This window comes from Thermobia domestica, chromosome 8 (assembly GCF_964235325.1).
Source record: "Thermobia domestica chromosome 8, izTheDome1.hap1.1, whole genome shotgun sequence".
Taxonomy (NCBI): Eukaryota; Metazoa; Arthropoda; class Insecta; order Zygentoma; family Lepismatidae; genus Thermobia; species Thermobia domestica.
In genome coordinates, this window is record NC_137461.1 from 175293792 (window position 1) to 175318363 (window position 24572).

Sequence of the window (24572 nt, forward strand, 5' to 3'; positions counted from 1 at the left end):
TTGTTGTTGCCACTGAAGGAAATCGTTCCACAGTGCTTCTCCTGTCGTTTATTTCTTCCCTCCCAGAATGTTTTTAAGGGGTGCAAACAAATGTTAATCACTGGGGGCTAAATCTGGAGTGTAGGGGGATGTGGCAGAACTTCCCAGCGCATTTCGGCCAGAGTTGTTGTCACATTGGCCGCGTGAGGGTGGGATTGTCATGGAGAAGACATTTTCAGACAACATCCTAGATCTTTTCTTGCGAATGGACTTTCGCACAGCACCACTCAACAACGTGGAGTAACACTGGGTACTAATTGTGCTCGCTTTGTCCAGAAAATCCACATGGATAACACACTTCATGTCCCAGAAGACTCGTGCATGATCTTTCCAGCGGGCTTTTTTTTTTTTTTTTTTTTTTTTTTGACCGCGGGGAACCTTTATGCCACCACTTCATGCTGCTTCTTTTGGTTTCTGGGGTTGAATTGTGCAACCATATTTCATCACCCGTGATGATGGATTGCAACAACTCATCACTTTCGGCTCGAAACCGATTCAAAAGCTGTTCACAGACCGTCATGCATGTCCACTTCTGATCAAATGTCAGCTGGCGGGGAACCCACCTTGCACAGATTTTTGGAAGCGTAAGTGCGTAACACTTCCGACACTGATATTCACCTCGGCAGCAATATCCCGCACTGTTACACGCCGGCTCTCAACAATCATTTGCTCAACACGTGCGATATTCATTGGTGTGACTGCAGTCGGGTAAATGTGTCCATGCGCTTCATTTGTCACCAGCTCCCGTCGTTCCCGAAAGTGTTCACACCATTCGTACACTCTTGTCCGTGACATCCTATGTTCACCATACTGTGCTTGCAATCTTCTGAAAATCTCAGATGGTTTAACTTTCTCCTTCACAAGAAATTTGATTACACACCGCTGCTCCACAGCCACAGACACACTGCTTGCCGTCATGTTCGCTGCAACTGCTCCGCATGCGCCAAATACGTCATGCTGAACGCTAGTTACTCGAGAAGGAATACATTACGTAGGGGTGTAGCCAGCAGGTTTGTGTAGGGGAGACCTGTCGTTTTTGAAGGGGGCCAGCTACAATGTACAAAGCCAAAAAAAAAAAAGTTGCTGCTAGTGTTTTCGAGGCCTATAAGAAAGGAAAATTTTGGTTTTCTTCTGGAAAACTAAAAACACTATTTTAGCTTCTTCTTCCTCTTCTTCTTCTTCTTCTTATTATTATTATTATTATTATTATTATTATTATTATTATTATTATTATTATCCATAAATTATATTCAAGATAGTTTTTATTATGCTTAATCAAGAACTACTGCCCAGAACCAAACGCTATACTTTTGTGCATAACTATAAAGGTAACCAAGAAAGTTCTGTCCCTTTTCGTGGAGGTCTGTGTTCAATTGGACCTCACACCGTGAGTTGAATGTGAGTGGAGATAAGGGTGTGGGTATATCCAACATACTACCTGGGTGTGGCAATTCAGACACACCGTGAACTTGCGTAAAGACAGAGGGAACATGGGACATCCACAGAGCGTCATAAGAGCATGTATGCTGAACGAGTTCAAATGGAGGTCAAACGCCGCTGTAGCGGGACAGAAGATATGCCAGGCCTTTGGTGAGGGTGTCGTGACGACGCGGACATTGTAGCGATGGTTTAACAAGTTTAAGGACGATGACGAAACACCCGAAAACACCGCGTGCCAGAAGACCAACACATGTACAAAGAGGAACTGGGACTACAATTCTGTGTGTGGAGAAACCATTCGGCAGCACATCCATCAACTTGTGAAGCACAACAAGTTGGGTCAATGGGTCTCACATATTTTGACTCCGGGCCAGAAGGCAATGCGGCAGTCGCCTGTGTCTATTTACTGTTTCGGAGCCATTTCTGGACAGGGCGTTGACATGTTATAAAAAGTGTGTCCTATACGAAGCTCCACGGCGCGGTCATCATTGGTTAGCATCCCATGAACTGATTTCAAAACAGCCGAAACCAGCACTGTACCAGAATAAGGTCCTTCTGTGTGTTTGGTGCATCGTGCATCGGGAACTGCTACCAGCTGGTCAGAGTATCAATGCAACTGTGTAGTGTCAGCAGTTGAGCTGTGCTCAACAAAAACTCAAAACTCTGGAGCCATCACTTCTGAATTGCAAATGGGTCCTCGGTTACGGGACAACGCTAAGTCCCACGTGGCTAAGATGACTCAGGACACCATCCGCCTTGGATGGGAAACAATATTGCAACCACTATATTCCCCGGGTATTGCACCGTCCGATTATCACCTGTTCCATTCTTTGAACAATCACCTTAGAGGACGCCAGTTTCAAATCCGTAGTAAAAGTCCAAAATGCACCTGATACTTTCTTCGTTTCACGGCCCACCAAGTTCTACCGCGATGGATTCCATGGCCTTCCAGAACATTTTCAGAAGTTCGTCGATGCTGATAGGGACTATTTTTGATCTTCCAGGTTAGGTGACATATCGATGTTCGAAGGTGGTGGGTGAAAAAGCAACAAAACTTTTCTTGGTTACCTTTATATTTAAATTTAAGACCTTGTATACAGAACCTATCTACACAAGATTGATTTTCTTTGAATTTTCACTTAATTTCTTTACGGTTTCCTGACAAAAATATTTATTATTCGTGACTAAAAAAAACATAATTATTTTATTACACTGAGTAGAAATAAAAGAGAGAGCGAATGAAATCCAAATTGAGTAAAAGCATTGTTTCTCACCAAATTTTACATCCTCTATGTCTTTTAAAACACTTGCTGAAGCATATAAAAATATACTGTACTTACAAATCAGTTTAATACCTTTGTTTTATGGCTGTGTTTCTACTATTTGTAGTACCTTGTTAAAACGTTTGCCTTCAAACTGTCAAATATAAATCGCAGTAAATTGTGTAATATGCTGTCACAAAAAAAAGTATCCTATTGTTTGATCGGTATAAGGAAGAGATACTATACTACTATTTTTCGATCGGTATGGAAAAAAACAATATTTCTCCTTACTATTTTACCATAAATTTTTAATTATCAATCAACTTTGTTGCTTTTAAATGAATGAAGCGAGATAATTTTACTATGATGTTTTAAAAGCTGGTTATTTGGGGGGGGGCAGGAAACCATTTGGGGGGGGCGGCCCCGATGGGCCCCCCTTGGCTACACCCCTCACATTACGTCATCCGCTAGTTTAATCATGATCCAGCTATTCATCGATTATGTACGAAAATCCCGGTCAACTTTGAAGGACCCTTGTATTTCGCAGCTCATCGAAATATGGTGTGTGCATTTATTACTGTAGTGAAGCTTTTATAATTCTTTCTGCATATCCTTAACATTCTTTCATTATATGCCTTACTTTTCAGTGATATGCAGTAATTTTTATTACATTCACTTTTTGTTGAAACGTACACTCATGTCCAAAATTATTGTCGCATGTCTGTAAATATGTTGTTGTAGGAATATAATATGATTCGCCCGATATTCCTTACAATGTTAGCATATGTATAATCGGCAAAGACATGTATGTGGCAAATTTCAGGTCAAAAGAGCAGTAAATAAGAGCAATAAAACTAAACTAAAATTTTCTTGTCCATTTAGCAACATTTCGTTTTACTCATTCTAATTTTCGTATTTGTAATTCTTTTCCTATGAAATTTACCCCAAATATACATTTCCCGATTATACACATAGTATCACTATTAAAAGTACCCTGCAAAATCATTACCAAATTATATTCTTACAAGAAGACAGTTATAGATATGCGACAACCATTTTGGACATGAGCGTACAGTAGAATACTTGTTCATTTCAGTAAATTATCATCAATGAAATATTGAAGTGATCGGTCTAAAGAATGTAAACAAACCAATGACAGCATTGGAAACTCAGTGTGAGAAAATTATTGGGCTTAAGTTTAGAGTTGCCCCTCCTGTCTGAAGGTGTCCTTGGACTTTGCAACATACAAAAAACAGTAGACCCTACTCAAAGTATTAAAAATTTTTACATTTCACTTGACTTCAGTACTCCGTGGGCTTCACAAAAATTTAAAAGGTTTTCTTCATTATTCTTGCGCATCCGTTACACCTGTTCGCCATATTCGCCATATTTTACAAGCACCATGCTGCTGAAACCTTCCGCGAACGCTTCCGCATCCGGCAAATAGTACTAACTTCCACATATCTTTTCTCGTATTAAACATAACTATCCTGCCGAACTTACATTCCTAAACATCAAATAAAAGCTTCAAATAATCATTTCTTACCTCATTTCTCTTGTAAATTTTCCTGATTTTTATAAAAAGCGGAGGGGTAACTCTAAACTTAACCCGATTATTGTGATGGATATGCAGTGTTACCAGTGGCGAAGGGTCGTAAGAGGCTCTGAGGCCCGGCCTACCCATTTACTTTCAGAAATTATAATTTATAATTAATTTATTTTCCCTACACAAAATGTATGATAGTTTTATAAGTTGAACAAAAAAGAAATATTTTTCGACGAAGAAATCGTGGTTAGCACCACTGCTGGGAGGCTCACCGAGCAGTGTCTCAGGCGGCAGTTGTAGTTTGTAGAAGCGTCACGTAAGTGGCGCAAAAGAACGTTGCCACTGTCTTGAAAGACTTATCGGCAATTTACAAAGGTAATTAAACGTGTAACATGTAATAATTTGATTAGTGGAAAAATGATAAAAAGTAATAAGTACAAAGGTATATGACATGTACAAAGTAATAAGTATGATAAAGTAAAAAGACGTGAAAAAAGTAATGTCACAATCGGGAAAAAGTCAAAGCAGGAGAGAAGTATAACACAATAGGGGAAAGGTCAAAATCGGGAGAGACGTTCGAACAGTTAAAGAGAGCTGAAGGCCAAGATGGACAGGGCAAAAGGTAGAGAAAAGTGGGAGTGTAAAATGAATGGAAAAAAGTGTTGAAAAAAGAAGGGAATGTATGGACGTGTAAATGGAAAAAAGAGTGTAAGTGTAGTGTATATGTATAGAAAGGCCCACTCAACTCTCGTCCTCACAGAGCACACAAAACACTATGCACTCGCCGGAACGGCCACTGACGAACTCCTTCCTATTATTCAGAATCCCGGGAGCTACTCAAAAAAATCCCGGGAGAGGACGTGTTGGTAATAACCTGCGAAAGAAACCGGCCTCAGCACTTACCGACTTTCGTTTCTGCATAAAGCGTTTCTCTCGAGATCTTCGATATGTTAAACAAATAAAGAGCAGGACAACGTGGGGCCTCATTCCGTACTAACTTTGCTTAATTTTACGGACTCTAATTCAACGCAAAAGCTGGAACAAGCAATTCTAAAGGTGCTACGCCTATTATCGCAAACTAATCTCCCTTTATTCCGTTACGTTGACGCAAACCTGTACACAATCAGACTTGTTGAGTTCATTAGAATTGAGTACAGATTGTGTGTTTTTGAGATACTGCGGGTGACTCTTTTTTCTTACATTTGCAAAAATGAATGAGAGAAAATTCCAGTAAGTGGAGATTATGAACATAATATAATTCCTATTAAAGAATCCTTTATGTCAGTGGTCTTTTGAAAATTAATGTGTTATTAAGGAACGAAGACCAACACCTGTGTTGAAAATAGAACTAAGAGAGGTGTTGACATAAAGAGCAGCGTATGAAAAAATATTTAAGTCTGATTCTGTTTTAAAGGAGAATTAAGTGAAATACAAAATGACTTGATTGAATGCTTGTTGTGTTTTGAACAATATAATTAAAGACGAAATTTTACAAACATCGTTCCCACCCGATCACGCCCAATTGAAACAGTTAACTGCATTACGGCGAATTAGATCGGCTTGGATTGAATAAGTGCTGTCGATGGTCTACAATTGCGTGAAATTCATGTGAATTTGTTTTCTTGTGTTTCTGTAGTAAAATATTTATGTCCAGTGGCGTATTTACGATTTTATTTCGCCGGGGTCTTGGCTAACTTCGTACCTGGAAATGTGAAAATTTTGCAAGATATTTCATTTACTTTAATATATTAAATACAATTTTGGAGGGTCTTAAGGCCAGAATCGCCCCTTAAATACGCCACTGTTTTATGTCTATAAATAATTTGCTTAATATTATTATTATTATTTTATTACATTGGGCCTACCCTCTTAAAACTAAAACTCTTCGCCACTTAGTGTTATTAGGTCACATCTCGAAACTTTCATAACTGAAATTGCCATATTATATCAGTGTCATAGATATTTTCTAAAGCTACACTACGACAAAATACTTTTATTAAATATGGTTAACATGAGATTTCCCAGTTTTTGTCAATAAAATTACGGATTTGGAGCAAGTTTTCGTACTTTTTTTAAATATCAAGAAACTTATTGTTAAATATGGGAGTTTGCAGTAAATGTTCCAAAGCTGTTCCCAGGCAAGAACTGAATCTGAAAATTCAATGCAAAGCGTGTAAAAACATATATCACGGTACTTGTGTTAATCTCGCGGAAGATGATATTAAATTTCTTCGATCGAATGATCAAGCTTGCCGTTGCGACAATTGCGATCGAACTAGGCGTTCTAGTGTGGATAGTGACAAGTTACTGGAGACTACAACACAGTGTCCCTCCTTACTTGAAGTTTATCAGTTACTGTTATCTATTAAAGAAGAAATTAGTGATTTGCAAAAATCGAACAAGGAAGTCGAAGGTGAATTAGGAAGGTCGTTAAAGTTAGCACACGAAAAATTAGATGAAAATTCGAAGCTTCTCAAAAATCAAAGTGAACTGCTAAAAGCATGCCAGTAAACTATCGATAATTTAAAAAGTGAAAATTTAAGGTTGCAAAAGCAAATAGATAAAATGAACTTACAAATTGATGAGTTGGATCAATACGAACGGTATAACACGTTGGAACTGTGCGGCGTTCCTGAGCTACCAATTCAAAACATATTAACTACTGTAAAAAATATAAACTATCGTGCTATAGACGTAGATATTAACGAAAACATGATTGATGCGTGCCACAGAGTAAAAAAACATCCCGGTCAGGATGCTGCTAATATAGTTGTTAAATTTGTAAAAAGAATAGATAAAGATAGGTTCTTACATAGAAAAAAGGTTAAACGTAATTTAAATTGTAAAGATATTGGCTTTACTACAGGGGGACCTATTTACGTATACCAATGTCTCTCTGTACAAAGAAAAATTGTGCTCAGTGAGGCACGGAATATTAAAAGAGAAAAAATTACGTATATTTGTGAGTCGATTGGTCTGGTAATGTAAAGTTGAGAAAAAGAGCAGATGACTGTAATTTATACACTTCATACAATAGAGGATATTCCACAACTAACATAATTTATGAGTAATAATGATAGAGTGATTTCAATATGTTACCAGAAAGTACGAGGAATTAATACTAAATTAAATGAAATATATACTAGTATTTTAACAGAAAACTAAGATTTCATTGTATTGACAGAATCGTGGTTGAATAATAGTGTATTTGATAGTGAATTCATTGAATTCAGTGAATTCATATATAGTTTTTCGACAAGATAGACCAATAAAATAGGAGGTTCACTTATAGCAGTATTAAAAAAGTTTCAAGTACAAGAAATTAGGATAAATATTGAACATGTACAAATTGTCTGTATTAAGATGATAACAAGAGGTAGTACTTATATTATTGTATCAGTATACTTTCCACCTAACTCAAAAATTGAATCATATTATGATTTTTTTTTCTTTAAGAAAATCTGAGATCACTAATTTTCAGTTCTATAATATTATTATCGTAGGTGACTTTAACATACCCTCAATTAGACCCTACTGATTCCAGTTTTAATCTTATAACTGGAGGTCATATTTGTGTGGCGCTTGCGAACTTTTTGTCTTTGTTTAATCTTCAATCATACAATAATATAAGGAATAATAATGGAAGAACATTAGATTTATTATTAACAAACTTAAAAGATATTAATATTACTAGGAATAATTGTCCTTTGGTAACTGAGGACTTACATCATCCTTCTTTATTAATTGAATTCTCTATTACAACTAAATATTTAAAAACAAAGTTTAGTCCAACTATTATCTTTAACTATTGAAAAGCTGACTTTTACAATTTGTATAAGGTTCTTCATAAAATTGATTGGGATCAGATATATATCAATATGGTAATCCGAATGATTTATTAAATTATTTTTATAAGAATCTTGATGGTGTAATTAATAAGAATGTTCCTAAACGAAAAATAAATAAAAGAAGATATGGTTTACAGCTGAAATAATAAATCTTATAAAACAAAAAGAATAATTTAGAAGAAAAAGGAATCATTCCAATTTTAATTTCCTCAAATTTGTTGAATTACGCAAAAAGTTGAAAGATATGATAAGTAGATCTTAGAAATTATACATTAGTAAGGTAGAGAATAATATAATTGAGAATCCAAAACATTTTGGAGTTTCATATATAATAAAAAGACAGATAACAGGAAACAGAATCAGATGACTTGTGAAGGTAAATTGCTTAATTCCAGTAAAGAAATTGTGGGTTCTTTTGCAGATTATTTTAAGAGTGTTTATTCCTCGGATTACTCTTCTTATACAATTTCTGAACCGAGTTATTATGAAACAACCCACTGTTTAAATATTTCTACTATCACTGTAAAAGATTACAAGGTATCTGTAAAAAAATTAAAATCAAGTAAAGTGAGTGGTTATGATGAAATACGTACTTATATATTGAAAGTATGTTTTTATAAAAAGGCCTTGTGTCCATCTTAAACATAAATTAAACATAACTTTCTTACAAGGCTGTCTGTATTCTTTATTATAAATTAACGAGAAATGTAACAGTTTCGGAAGTATATCACTTCCTTCTTCAGACTACTATTTCAACTGAAATCATAGATAACATAACATAATTTGTTATCTCTACCAATCAAGAATCATCTTTTTCATTAAAATTCCTTACAAGGCTGTCTGTATTCTTTATTATAAATTAACGAGAAATGTAACAGTTTCGGAAGTATATCACTTCCTTCTTCAGACTACTATTTCAACTGAAATCATAGATAACATAACATAATTTGTTATCTCTACCAATCAAGAATCATCTTTTTCATTAAAATTCCTTTACAAGGCTGTCTGTATTCTTTATTATAAATTAACGAGAAATGTAACAGTTTCGGAAGTATATCACTTCCTTCTTCAGACTACTATTTCAACTGAAATCATAGATAACATAACATAATTTGTTATCTCTACCAATCAAGAATCATCTTTTTCATTAAAATTCCTTTACAAGGCTGTCTGTATTCTTTATTATAAATTAACGAGAAATGTAACAGTTTCGGAAGTATATCACTTCCTTCTTCAGACTACTATTTCAACTGAAATCATAGATAACATAACATAATTTTTTATCTCTAGCAATCAAGAATCATCTTTTTCATTAAAATTCCTCTTTTCCTTCGTGTTCCTCTTTTTTATATATATATACAATATCATCTTGAAATCTCAAATATTTCCAGGTATTTGGAAAATTGTACCTATGTAAAAAATCATCGGCCGATTTCACTTATATCTGTTGCTTCGAAAATATTTGAGCAAATTTTATACCAGAAAATTTTTGATCATGTTAAATCTTATATATCAACTTATCAAAATGGCTTTTATACGAAAAGATGTACTGGTACTAACTTGGTCACATTTACTCAATTTATATCTGATTATTTCAAGGATGGTTACTCTGTGGACGCAATATACACTGATTTTGCTAAAGCATGTGATAAATTGAGTCATACCGTTTTGCTTCAGGAGTTGCCTAATTTTGTTTTTTCTTATGGATTACTAAAATTAATTTCTTCTTACTTAAGCAACCGGAAGCAGTTTGTAGTATATAAGCAATTACACTCTTTTATGTTCAATGTAAATTCAGGTACACCACAGGGATCCAATTTATTGGGACCATTGTTTTTTCTATTATTTATAAATGAATTACCACGTGTTATTAACTTCTCAAAATGTCTTTTATTGGCTGACGACCTTAAAATTTATAAGAAGATTATAAATAATCAACTTGATTGTATTGAGTTACAACACGATGTACATAGTTGTTACATATGGTCGCTGCAAAATAAACTTAATTTTAATATAAAGAAATGCTTAATCTGTACATTTTCAAGACAATATACTCCATACACTCATGAATATGTTATGAATCGTGAAACATTAACCAGAGTAAATTTTACTAAACATTTGGGTGTATGGCTAAACAACAAACTTACATATGAATTACACATTGAAAAAATAATTAATGAATCTTATAAGGCACTTGGTTTTGTGCTACGAAATTCTAAAGTTTTAACCCTTATCCGGGCAAGACACTTTTGTAACGTAAACGGGCAACCGGGGACTGTGAGGCCCAGTATATATTTTAAGTGCAGAATACACAAAATCAATGCCTATTGTCACTTACTGTTTAGACTACTCTAGAATGTACCGGTATATATTTTTGTCAAGTAGCGAAACTTCGTATCACGCTTTTGTAAGCCAAGCAGAATAGCAAATCCGGTCCAGACATTTTTGTAACGTAAACGGGCAACCGGGGCCTGTCAGGCCCAGTATATATTTTAAGTGCAGAACACTCAAAATTCAATGCCTGTTGCCGCATACTGTTCCGACTAAAGGTTACAATAGTCACGTGTTCAATATATAATTATGTGACAATTTGATATAATATTTGACAGGAATTTCACTAAAGTTATACGGGGCCTCCTAGGCCCCGGTTGCCCGGTTACGTCAGGAAAAGATTTTCAAATTTAAAAAAAAAAAAAAAAAAAAAACATTAGCTTTACCAACTCGATATGCTCATGATTTTAACTTCGACGAAAGATAGAATAATTCAGTATTTTATGTCTTCGAAATATGTATGGTTATTGAGAAATTTTAGAAAAATGAAGCTACTGGGCCTGGGAGGCCCCGGTTGCCCAGATAAGGGTTAAATAATATTCAAACTGCATTCAAGCTATTTAATAGCTATGTAAGAAGCAGATTAGAGCAGCAAGCGTGGTATGGAATCCTTTTTATCACTGTTATATTAAGAAAATTGAAAGAATACAAATAAAATTTTTGCGACATATGTATTACAAGAAATATAGAATATCTTCGTATGAAGAAAATATTTCTTATAATAATTTAGTTAATGAATTTACTTGTGACACATTAGAATTAAGGAGAGAAATAACAGATCATTTATTTTTGTATAAAATTGTAAATGGCCTTCTGGAATGTGATGAGTGTTTACAACTATTGAACTTCAATGTTAAAATGAAGGCGTTACGTAATCGGCAACCATTCTATTGTAAGAAATCTAATTCAGTGTCTCATCAAAACTCACCACTTATAAGATTCTCCAGGAAACATAATAATGCCATTAATGGAAAAAATGAAATCGATTTTGCAATGACAATGAAAGTATTTACGGCGAATTTAAGGGAGAATTTAAGGACATGAAATAATAGTACTTGTAATTGTGAATAACGCCTAGTATTACTAAATTTAGAAATTATTTTGAAATATTGAATTTATATTGTCTTGAAGAGATTATTGTTGTCATGTATATATGTTTTTGCTTTGCTTCGATTTATTGTGTTATTTTATTCCTGAAGTCTTTATTTTATTTTTGTTATTGGTATATTCTTCTTCATAATGTGCTGTGACGTGCCTGAAGTTGGCCCCCCCACCTCTTCCAAATAACACCAAACATTGCACATCGTTAATGCACGTTAGTGCACTCAGAACTAACATTAGTGCTATCAGCGTTTACGAGATATTGAAGATTTTTGGTGGGGGCCAACTTCATATGAAGTTAGCCCCCCACCCATCTTTATGCAGACAGATTTTCACAAAACTTAGCGCATCGTTAGTGCACTTAAACATACTAAGCACTACGGTTAGTGCTACCATATTTTAGGATTTATTCAAGATATTTGGTGGGGGGGGGGGCAACTTCAGAAATATCAAATTCTATACAAATAGAGGTAGAAACATAGAGTTAACGGCAATCGTTAGTCCATCGTTAGTGCACCTAAACGCACTAAGCACTAACGTTAGTGCTATCATATTTTGGGATTTATTCAAGATTTTTGGTGGGGGAGCCAACTTCAGAAATATCAAATTCTATACAAATAGAGGTAGAAACATAGAGTTAACGGCAATCGTTAGTGCATCATTAGTGCACTTAAACGTACTAACCACTAACGTTAGTGCTACCATATTTTGGGATTTATTCAAGATTTTTGGTGGGGGAACAACTTCAGAAATATCAAATTCTATACAATTAGAGGTAGAAACATAGAGTTAACGGTAATCGTTAGTGCATCGTTAGTGCACCTAAACGCACTAAGTACTGACGTTAGTGCTACCATATTTTGGATTTATTCAACATTTTTGGTGCGGCGGGAGCATCTTCAGAAATATCAAATTCTATACTAATAAAGGTAGAAACATAGAGTTAACGGCAATCTTTAGTGTATCGTTAGTGCACTTAAAAGTACTAAGCACTAACGTTAGTGATACCATACTTTGGAATTTATTCTAGATTTTTGGTGGGTTGGGCAACTTCAGTAATATCAAATTCTATTAAAATAGAGATAAGAACATAGGGTTCACGGCAATCGTTAGTGCATCGTTAGTGCACTTAAACGCAGTAAGTACTAATGACCGTTCTACCGTATTTTGGAATTTATTCAAGATTTTTGGTTAGATGTCAACGTTAGAAGTATCGAATTCCATACAAATTGATGTAGAAACATGGGGAATGTTTCGTTAGTGCATTTAAACGCACTAAGCACTAACGTTAGTGCTACAATATTTTCGTATTTATTCAAGATTTTCGGTGGGGTGGGCAACTTCAGAAATATCAAATTCTATACAAATTGACGTAGAAACATTCGGTTAACGGCAATGGTTAGTGCATCGTTAGTGCACTTAAAAACACTAAACACTGACGTTAGTGCTACCATATTTTGGGATTTATTCAAGATTTTTGGTTGGGGGGCAACTTCAGAAATATCAAATTCTATACAAATAGAGGTAGAAACGTACATTTAACGACAATCGTTATTGCATATTTAGTGGACTTAAATGCACTAAGCACTAACGTTAGCATTATCATATTTTGGGATTTATTCAAGATTTTTGGTGGGGGGGCAACTTCAGAAATATCAAAGTCCATACAAACCTTTAGTGCTTTCTAGAAGCACTAACGATCCACTAACGAATGGCATTAATTTTTTGTTACTGCTTGAAGTTGGGGCAAGTTCACCGTGCCCTCTAAAGATATTGTACTTGTTGTACCTACACTAATGAAGTACTAACGTTAGGGGTTGGTGCACTAAGAACCACTAACAATTGCACTAGAATATATTATTAGTGCTTTTGAATTTGGCGGAAATTTGATGCAATTAAAAATTCCCAATAAATTTCTTATGGGAGTTTCGTGACATGTAATTGTCGATAACTACACTAATATTGAAGTACTAACGAAACTGTTAGTGTTTTCTAGAAGCACTAACGATGCACTAACGATTGTACTACAAGAGAACATTAGTGCTCTTGAATTTGACGGAAATTTGATGCAGTGTGGGGGCTAAGTTCACGCTAATTTCGAAAGTTTTCTTTACTTGTAACATTAGTGCTTCCTAGTGCACCTACACCTAAGTTTAGTGCTTCATTAGTGTAGATGCTACAAGTAAAAAAAAACTTTGCGGGCCAGCGTGAACTTGGTTCCCACTTCAAGCACTAACGAAAAATAAGTCCATTCTTTAATGTATCGTTAGCTCTTCTGCAAAACACCCATAGTTCTGTTAATGCTTAACTATTGATGTAGATATTTTATTTTATTTTTATTTATTGAACAAATTCTCAGATACAGCATAACTTTGCCATTTTACACAGGGACATGCTAAGAAAAGGAAAAAAAAAAACAAGACAACAATAACAACAACATAGAAAAAAAGAGTGTAAAAGTAAAACTATTCCGTCAAAGCTCGTTTAATTGCTCTTTCAAACACTGGGTAGCTCGAAAAGATGTCCACATCAGTTGTTACTTGATTATAACAGTTTGGTATTCTATAAAAAAGAGACCTCTGTATAACAGCCAACCTAGGACGGGCAAGATGGAATAGGTGAGTATTCCGGGTGATGCGGAAGGGACACGTAAGGATAGTTCCTGAAGTAATATTTCCGATCTTAAGCTTCCATTAACTATTTTATGTAGATATTTCAGGTCAGAGATAATTCTGCGTACTTCAGGAGTCTGAATATTAAGATGTCACAAGAGCTCCTTCTTAGATAATTTTCGAAGTGCAGGAACACGAAAACGGACTATAGCAATGAAGAAATTGAGAACAGAATGAAGTCTGGAGAGATGTGTAGGTGCTGCCATGGCCCATATGGGAGAGCAGTATTCGATCTTGGGCGCTATTAAAGTCTTATGAAAAGTTGCTAATGAAGAAACAGTGCGTAGTTCGGTGAATCGATAAAGAAGTCCCAACATGCGCATTGAATTCTCTAGTATTGAGGATATGTGGTCAGAGAAGGTGAGTTTTGAATCAAAGATGACACCAAGATCGTTATGACTAGCAGAATGTGTGATAGGGGAATCGTTGATATGGTATGTGGAGGGAACAGGAGACTTTTTCAAAGTAATAGTAATACTGTCACATTTCTTACTGTTGAGTTTCAAGTGCCACATTTCACACCAGCCTGTAAGGTAATTTATGTCTTCCTGTAAAGCAATTGTGTCATGGAGACACGATATTTCTCTGTATAACTTACAATCGTCAGCAAAAAGCAGAAGGCCACTAGGTTGAGCTGATAAGTGCGTGTAGAGATCATCCATATACAGGACAAACAGCAGAGGCCCAAGTACACTCCCCTGAGGCACCCCTGAGATCACAGGTTGGGGGTTAGAAGTCGCCCCTGAAAGAACAACTCTCTGTTTACGGTCCTTCAAGTAGCTTGTGATTAGAGAGAGAAATTTGCCATGTACATTAAATCTATTGGAGAGTTTTTGAAGAAGATGAATGTGACTGACAGAATCAAAGGCCTTCGAGAGATCAAAGTAGATAACATCTAATTGAGTATTGTTATTCATACATTTGACTGCACAGGAAAGAAGAGTACTTAAGTTTGAGAGACTTGAGCTTTTCGGTAGAAAGCCGTGCTGAGAACTATGGATGTAGGTGAGGTGAATTTAAGTAGCCTGTCTTTAATTATTTTTTCGCAGATAATTGATATTACAGAAAGAAGAGATATTGGCCTATAGGAGGATACATGATTCTTAAGTCCTGATTTATATATTGGGGTCACGTGAGCTAGTTTCCAACTGGTGGGATAATACCCTTCCTTGAAGCATCTATTGAATAAGATAGATAGAGGAACCGCAATAACTGAAGCAGTTTTGCTGAGAAAGAGAGGACTAATTTTATCAGGTCCAAGTGATCTATGTGGAGATAACGATAGCAAGAGAGTCAGAACTTCGCCCTGGGTGGTAGAGAGAATGGATAAGGTGTCCGAACTGATGGGGCGGAGAGGGGGGAGATGGGTTGTAGAGGGAAGGGAAGTAAATGTTTTGCAGAAGTAGTTATTGAAGAGGCCTGGTCTTTGATCATCACTCGCTTCAGTATTTTCATCTTGAACTGTTGCCGGTATGCCCGGAGATTTTGTTCTAGATTTAATTATAGACCAAAAGACTTTAGGGTTACTAACAGTAAAATCACCAATTGAGTCCATGTATTCAAAATATTTACGCCGCTGTACCTTCTTGGCAAGACTTCTAATTCTAGCAAAGTTTTTGTATGTGTAGTCACTCGGATGTGATTTCCATAGAGTCCAGGCAAGCTTTTTGTTTTTAAGAAGTTCACGAAGTTCATTGTCGTACCAGACCGGAAACCTGTTCGATTTGGATGCTTTCACCGGCACAAAGTCCTTTATGGCTGAGTGGACAACAGATGTAAATAAGTCCACAGCGTCGTCAACAGTTCCTACCTCTAACAAACACCAAGGAAACAGTTCAATAGCCCGGCAGATGTCACCCCAGGGGGCTTTCTTCCAAAGAAGTTGTGACCTACTTTTGAGGGGCAGGTTTGTAGTAGTGGAGGGGAGGAAATCGAAAGAAACATCCAAGGAATCGTGATCCGAGGGAAAAAGATTTCTGCATGGGACAACACAACGAGGTTCTAAATTAGAGAGAATATAGTCAAGATTGCTATTATTGCGGGTATTATGCATATTATGTTGACCTAGACCAAGTCCATGAATAAAATTGTCAATGAAATAACTGTCGTTTCCATCTTTAGCGACGCCATGCTTGCTGTCCTGCCACGTGATGGAAAGGTTGAAATCACCCAATAGGATGACGTCACCGTGTGACAACGCATGTAAGTGCGTTTGCACACGGCAACGATAATATCGGTGGAAGCCCCGATAATATCGGTGTCGGTGTACTTTGCACTCGTCGCCGACAATATCGGTAGAAGCCCCGACAATATCGTTGCCGGTGATGAGCGAAGTAAGCGACACACAAAAAAATCTTCTCCATATATGAAAACAAATAAAAAAATAATAATTGGAAAAATTATTTTTTAAAACAAGGACTACAAAAACTGTTCTGAAGAGGTGTGGAGGACGGTACAAAAATTAGAAAAAATAGCCCTATGCCTAAACATGTTTAGATTTAACAGTGCCGTTTTAAATAAATGCTGTAAACATATTATTTTCGTTTCGATGAGAATTGATGCTGCGGTACATTGCAAACTATATTAGTTTTAATTTTTGTTGGAACACTTACATATTGTATGTATATTATTTTGTTTTCCATGCAATTAACATTAATGTCATAGTAGATTAAATGATAGGATTCGAATTAGTAATTCTGTTTTACTTTGCTCCATACATACACTGGCGCAAATCCCGGGGGGATGAAGGGGACATGTCCCCTCCAATCTTGGAACTGGGGAGATTGTCCTCCCCAATAATCCGATTTGAAATGTGTTTTTTGGGAGAGAAATTTGATTGTGTCCGATCGCCAGAAAGGAAGGTGAGATGAAATTAATGTCCACTCAGAATAAGCCTCAAATCTGTCCGCCTCCCAATGTTGAAGACAACTCTGCTCCCCTGATCCTCCACAGCATTGTTTCTCGACTACAGAAATAGTTTGAACATCGCTATATATATATAATATGGGAACGATCTTACCCGCCCTCCCCCCCCCCTAATGTTGAAGACATATTTGCGCTGCTGCATACATACCTGTCGTTTCTCGTTTCTTTTTGTCCATGAACTCAAAATCCTGGGCAAGACTTGCATAAATTTTTCGCCATGCTTTTTGCTTTTCAATTCTGTCATTGAAAGAGTCTGTTATCTTATCCCATATGCAAGGTCTACATTCCACAAGTTCAATAAGGGTTAAAATATCGAATGGAAAAATTCCTGCCATCTCTAAAAATCTAAGCAAAACTAGAAAGATACGAATGCAATAATACACAATCTTTTCATTCAGTCACTGTAGCTAAACTGCAGAACTCTATCAGGGGGTCGATCCCGGTACAAAGGGGAGAGGGAAAATTTGGATACATAGCTTTGGTCTTTGTTTTCAATTGCCATTCCACAAATTATTTTAAAAAAGGGGGATTTGGGATAGCTTTGGAAATGAGAGAAAAAATCTGCAACAAGTGAAGCATGAAGTTACATCCCTATTGTTGAGATCACAATCAAGAAAATGCCAAATGAGTAACTTGTTCTTGGAGCTTTGGAAAGAGTGTTTGATTGTGCTGGTTTCGTTTCAAAATAATAATAATTCTACTTTGACTTGTCAACAAATATTCTATTCAATCACTGCTTATTGAGTGGAACCGGGAAAAGCGATTTGCACACAATTCTGATGAAAATAAAAGAAAGTAATAATAATCAGGATTTTTTCCATATGCTTATGTTCACAGTGTATCAAACTTTGAAAATTACGCTTAAATTAATTTCCAGAATGTATTAAAATTTAAAAGCATTAATAGATTAAAAAAATGTACTATCAAAGTGTGTGTGTGTGAGAGAGAGAGAGAAAGAACAAAAATAAAAAAGGAGTGGAAAATAATCAAGAAATTGGTTATCTAAATTTCCTATATTCTATTTGGTAATAGCTATTTAGAGGGAAACCAGTACTCTTCAGAGTTCCCACATTTTTTATTTATTTAATAAAGGGAATTAGCTACTCCAAAACAGAGACTGTCAAAAAATAATAAGCTGTTCCGAAGTTGTTTATAGGACAAGATAATAATAATAATATTATACAATTGTAATAGAAAAAATGGAAACAACAAAATTCCAAAGACAAGAAACGAAACAAAAATACACAGCGCCTTGTCACTCACTCTCTTCATTTAACCCGCTGGCCGGCCGACATTATCGGTGGCGTGTGCATCCAATCATAAGAAAACATCGCCCCCGACAAAATCGGTGTCGGCGGTACCGCCGATAGTATCGGGGGCTTGGCCGACAGCATCTGCGTGTCGGAGGATCGGCCGATAATATCGGTGGCGTGTGCAAGCTACGATTTGAATACATTGAAGTCGATTTCACCGCCGACATTATCGGTGGTTCCACCGATATTATCGTTGCCGTGTGCAAACGCACTAACAGTGAGTCATGGCAAGCTTCTAAGATGTGCTGGAGGTGTTCTTGTGCGGCCTATAGAAGCACCCAATAAACACAGAACGACGCTTTGGAATAAATACTTCCACCCAAATAAGTTCACAATCCCGTTCGAGATCCAGTCTTCTCTTGCTCTTCCACTTATTATTTACACAAATCATCACTCCACCTCCACGAGTTATGCGGTCTTTACGATAAATGGTGAAATTATTAGAAAAGCTAATTTCACTGTCGTTCACTGATTCATTCAGCCACGATTCGGTCACTGCGAAACAATCCAGTTCCCTTATCTCACCTAGGTTCAATGAGCACTCAAGTAGTTTGTTTTTAATGCTACGAACATTGTGATAATATATATATTGAAAGCACTGGTGTAATATGGACAGAGTGGGCCAGGGTTTACGTGAATATCACCACAAAGGAGGAGAAAACAAACGAGAATGAGGCACTGTTTTTTTGCTTTTGACTCATACCTTGGCACAAAATTACTGGTAGTTCCTCCGTCACTGTTAGCGGTACCAAAGAGAGCACATGGCGGTCCTCTTGGTATGAAGGCAGCAGCAATATGATCTTCCACTACACTTCAGTCCATGTTTCATTGGCAATGCTTCACTTGGGAAAGTCACAGCACCGATACTACATGAAGACAGTAGAGCACGCACATAAACACTACACACAACCACGAAAAAAAGGTAAACAATAAGAGCACCACTTTACATCGACTTCGAGCTTGACGCCATCTTAGGCCCAATTATATGCCACAAAGTCTCATAAGAAATTCATGGGGAATTTTTCATTGCGTCAAATTTCCGCCAAAATCAAAAGCACTAATGACCTCTTCTACTCAAATAGTTAGTGCTTCATAGTGCACTAACACCTAACGTTAGTTCTTCATTAATGTAGGTCCTACAAGTAAAAAAAAAAAACCTTTGGAAGCCTTCATGAACTTGGCGCCCCCACTTCAACCAATAACGAAAAAATTAGAGCCGTTCGTTAGTGCATCGTTCGTGCTTCTAGAAAATACCTTTAGTTTTGTTAGTGCTTCACTATTAGTGTAGTTATGGCCAGTTACATCTCAGGAAACTCACTAAGAAATTTAAGGGGAGTTTTTCACTGCGTCAAATTTCTGCCAAATTAAAAAACACTAATGATTACTTCTATTACAATCCTTAGTGAATCGTTAGTGCTACTTCGTGCACTAACCCCTAACGTTAGTGCTTAATTAGTGTAGGTGCTACAAGTAAAATATCTTTGGTGGTCACCATGAATTTACGCCCACATCAAGCACTAACAAAGTAATTAGTGTATTCGTTAGTGCTTCCTGAAAATACTGACACTTTTTATGGAATTTGATATTTCTGAAGTTGGCCCCCACCAAAAATCTTGATTAAATTCCAAAATATGGTAGCACTAACGTTAGTACTTAATGTGTTTAAGTGCACTAACGATGCACTAACGATTGCCGTTAACTCTATGTTTCCACCTCTAATTGTATAGAATTTGATATTTCTGAGGTTGGCTCCCCCACCAAAAATCTTGAATAAATCCCAAAATATGGTAGCACTAACGTTAGTGCTTAATACGTTTAAGTGCACTAACGATTGCCGTTAACTCTATGTTTCTACCTCTATTTGTATAGAATTTGATATTTCTGAAGTTGGCCCCCCACCAAAAATCTTGAATAAATCCCAAAATATGGTAGCACTAACGTTAGTGCTTAGTTCGTTTAAGTGCACTAACGATTGCCGTTAACTCTATGTTTCTACCTCTATTTTTATAGAATTTGATATTTCTGAAGTTGGCCCCCCATCAAAAATCTTGAATAAATTCCAAAATATGGTAGCACTAACCGTAGTGCTTAGTGTGTTTAAGTGCACTAACGATGCACTAACGATGCGCTAAGTGTTGTGAAAATCTGTCTGCATAAAGATGGGTGGGGGGCTAACTTCATATGATGTTGTCCCCCCCACCAAAAATCAATATTTCTTAAACGCTGATAGCACTAACGTTAGTTCTGAGTGCACTAACATGCACTAACGATGTGCAATGTTTGGTGTAATTTGGAAGAGGTGGGGGGGGGGCAACTTCAGGTACGTTGTGCTGTGGCTATAATGTTGTGCAATTGTTAAGAATTATGATGTAATTGCAAATATTTATATTATATTAGTTATTTGTACAATGTAATTGCAAATATGTATATTATATTGATTATTTATACAAATGATAGCTTATGTATATTATGATGTATGTTCGTAAATCTGCATATTACTAATTACATACAGTAGTTATAATGCCTATTGTAATTGAAGCTTAAGCTCTGTTATAGGTGATAGATAATAGAATAAAATACTTTTTACATGAAACTTTAGTGTAACGCTTTCGTTTACTATTGCAGAGAAGTACACAGAGGTGGGTCCTGGAGGTCCGGACCCCCTATCCGAAATTCCGACTTTTCTGTATTTTTTCCTAATTTTAGGGCAACTTCAAAATATTATTGGTGCCTTCCATTTCAACTCAGGCAAAAAAAAAAAAAAAAAAAAGTAAAATTGTACCATCACCATCTCAGATATTGTTGAAACTTTTTTTTTTATAGCAACTAGACATGTTTTGAGAGACCCATATTTTTGTGTTTTGTCGAAAAATATTTTCCCGCCAAGTAATGGGCCATCAAAGACGGGGAGTACAATTTATGAATTGTAGAATGCATGGAAAATGGTCAACTTCGGAGCCTTACTATTCGACTATGGAGACAGGTAGAGTTATGATTCTTGTTGTGGTAGTTACATAGGGATATAAATAAACTATACTTTATTATAGTTTGGTTTGTGCATGCGTATCTTTTTGTACATAAATTAACAAATGAACGTGAATTTATCTGAAAAGTCGAAGTTTGCGAATTTTTTTCGAGCACTTCTGGTTCGAATTTTAAAATTCTGTTTTCACGTTTGATAAGACCTAGCTACCCGCTTTCCGAAAAATATTTTGTATCGCTTCTGTGTGCAACTGTTTTGTCGCAAAAAATTCGAGAAATTGTAAAATTTTCAAAAATCGCCATTTTTGGGTGCCATTTTCTCGAAAACACCATCTTTTAAAATTCTGAAATTTTGTCAGATGATTCAACTTTACATGAATAATAAACACACCAAATACCATTCTCGACCACTGCTTCATGAATTAACTGCAGCCTTTTACAGTTAGCGAAGTTTCGTTAAGTTTGATGTCACAGTTAGCAACACTGGGAACAATAAAAGTGCAATGATTTGATTATGTTTGTGGTTCACATTCATTAAATGAAGAATAAAAGGTTTTCTTGACTTTTTTTTTTATTTTGATCAAGAAGGCTCTCTGAAATAGTAAAATGAGTCTCCCCCTACTCCTCCGTTTTCTTATACCGAAATAATCTGAGGTGGAAATTACGATTACGAAACACAAATTTCAAGGTCACTTTTTAAAAATGGTCTTCGGAAGCAAAATTTCACTGATTTTATTTATTTATTTATTTATTTACATGGACCAATCATTTGCTTGATTGGTGTCTTCTTCGCTAATAGCATGTAACCGTGCAGGTGCTCCAATAGGTGTTGGCTCACTCACAACTCGTCCAGGAGTGGATCTAGGGGGAAGAAACTTTTTTTATTTCATATATAAATAAAACCGATCTCAGAGTTTGGAGCTCGTAGCTCTAGGTAGCAGTATACCCTTCCCCCCCTCTTCCAGATGTCCGTCCTGGATCCGCGCCTGCGTAGCACATTGTCGATAGTCACAAATGCTGAAGGTCCATGTGGAAGCATAAACAGCACTTCAACTTCACGTAATTCATGATTTATTCATAATATTTCTGCTACGCAATATTGGTTATCACACTTATATGTATGTAACAAAAGTTCGTTTTTGCAGATTTCTTAAATCTACACTTTGAATTGCAGAAGTTCGATTTTGGGGGAAGCATGAAGTTAGTTCATGGTGACCAGTTACTGCCATAAAAACTTCGCCATTTTCCGAAAGCCAAAGATGACTCGTTGAATACCAGTTACCGGTCGCATACTTTTCCTTTTCTTCTTCCGGAAGTCGTCGAATTCAGTTCCAGGCAACAAAACGAGAGTAATAAACGGAGTTTGTACTTGCACTATACTCACGAATTCTTCTGCGGTTTTAGTGGGGCGCGGTGGCTCAGTGCTAGAGCGTTCACCTCCGGTGCTTGGGGCCCTGGTTCGATCCCAGATCGCGCAGTGTAGGCTTTGTGGTGGACAAACACCGTGCTCGTGGGTTTTCTCGGGGTTATCCCGTTTCATCCCACTTTCTGCATTCCACCATTTCATTCATTTCTCATAATCACCGTCTCCTTTAGCCTAACCGGCATAAACGTGGGACGTAAAACTTAAAGATTTCATTTCATTTTTTTTTCTTCTGCGGTTTTAATACTGTGCATCTGTATTTGCCTAAGGTTATGCCGCGTTGCCACATTCTTTACACCTCCCCCCACTCAATACCGTCGCAGAGACCCTTGCATGGTCGGTTTCACTGCCAAAGCACTGCTTTATCGGACCTGTCTGCATCTCGAACATCTGAAAGCGATTTTTAAAGTGGGATGCAGCACCATCAGAAATCACTGACACGGTTTCGGAAATTGTAGACACTTATTTTCTCGTATTCAAACCTTTTTCTATAAAATATATTTTCGCTTTTTTTCGAGTATTTTTAGAATCTTGTCAATGGCTATAAGTACATGAGCCGAATCGTGTGTTTTATCGTCGTTTATTACAACAAAACTGCCAGTTGTTTCATATTCCGGTGATAACTCTGAATTTCACTTTGCAGAATAACAGTCCAGTTTTCAGCGAAGTCCACATGAAGTAAAATAGAATTTGTATCTTGAAATTTTAAACGGTGCTTTTCGGTAGCAATTAATTCTCTTTGGATTTTCTAGATGTAGTCATGAATTACAATTCTTACAGTTAAACCAGCAATGTACGATACGAAACAGAAAGTGGCAGTTTTTTTTTTTTTTTTTTTTTTTAACGAGATTATTGTTTTTCCATATTCATTTTCATCAGGATCAATAATTAAAGACTCCACCCTTATTCCTTCCACTCCAGGACATTCACCACATTCTTGAAGAAGACAGTTGTCATTTTCTACGGATCATACTACTAAAGGAAATAGGTCACTCATGACAGCCTCAGTACAGGCTGCATCTTTGATTTGTAGCAACGCAGTAGCAGCTAACTTAAAATTTGCACAATACACGCACACACATACACACTTCCCTCGCAGGTTGCGGACTGATCCACTTTAGTCGAATACTGTAAAATTCCGAATGACCCATTCTTATGTTGGGATTGTTCTGTTTAAAAAGTCACTAAATTTCTTTGGAACGCCTAAGAAAACGTTTCGATTTTTTGTAAACTTACAATTTGTGTGTTTCGTAATCGTAATTTCCACCTCGGAGGGGGAGACTCATTTTACTATTTCAGAGAGCCTTCTTGATCGAAATAATAATAAAAAAAAAACAAACAAGAAAACCTTTTATTCTTCATTTAATGAATGTGAACCACAAACATCATCAAATCATTGCACTTTTATTGTTCCCAGTGTTGCTAACTGTGACATCAAACTTAACGAAACTTCGCTAACTGTAAAAGGCTGCAGTTAATTCATGAAGCAGTGGTCGAGAATGGTATTTGGTGTGTTCATTATTCATGTAAAGTTGAATCATCTGACAAAATTTCAGAATTTTAAAAGATGGTGTTTTCGAGAAAATGGCACCCAAAAATGGCAATTTTTGAAAATTTTACAATTTCTCGAATTTTTTGCGACAAAACGGTTGCACACAGAAGCGATATAAAATTTTTTTCGGAAAGCGGG

The 24572-nt window shown here is 36.3% G+C and overlaps 1 protein-coding gene across 1 annotated transcript in view; it reads left to right on the plus strand.

Moving 5' to 3' along the window:
• The window catches only part of LOC145693356 (uncharacterized), a 1437468-nt gene that overhangs the window by 625997 nt on the left and 786899 nt on the right, over window positions 1-24572 (plus strand). The gene's annotated exons all lie outside the window — the stretch shown is intronic.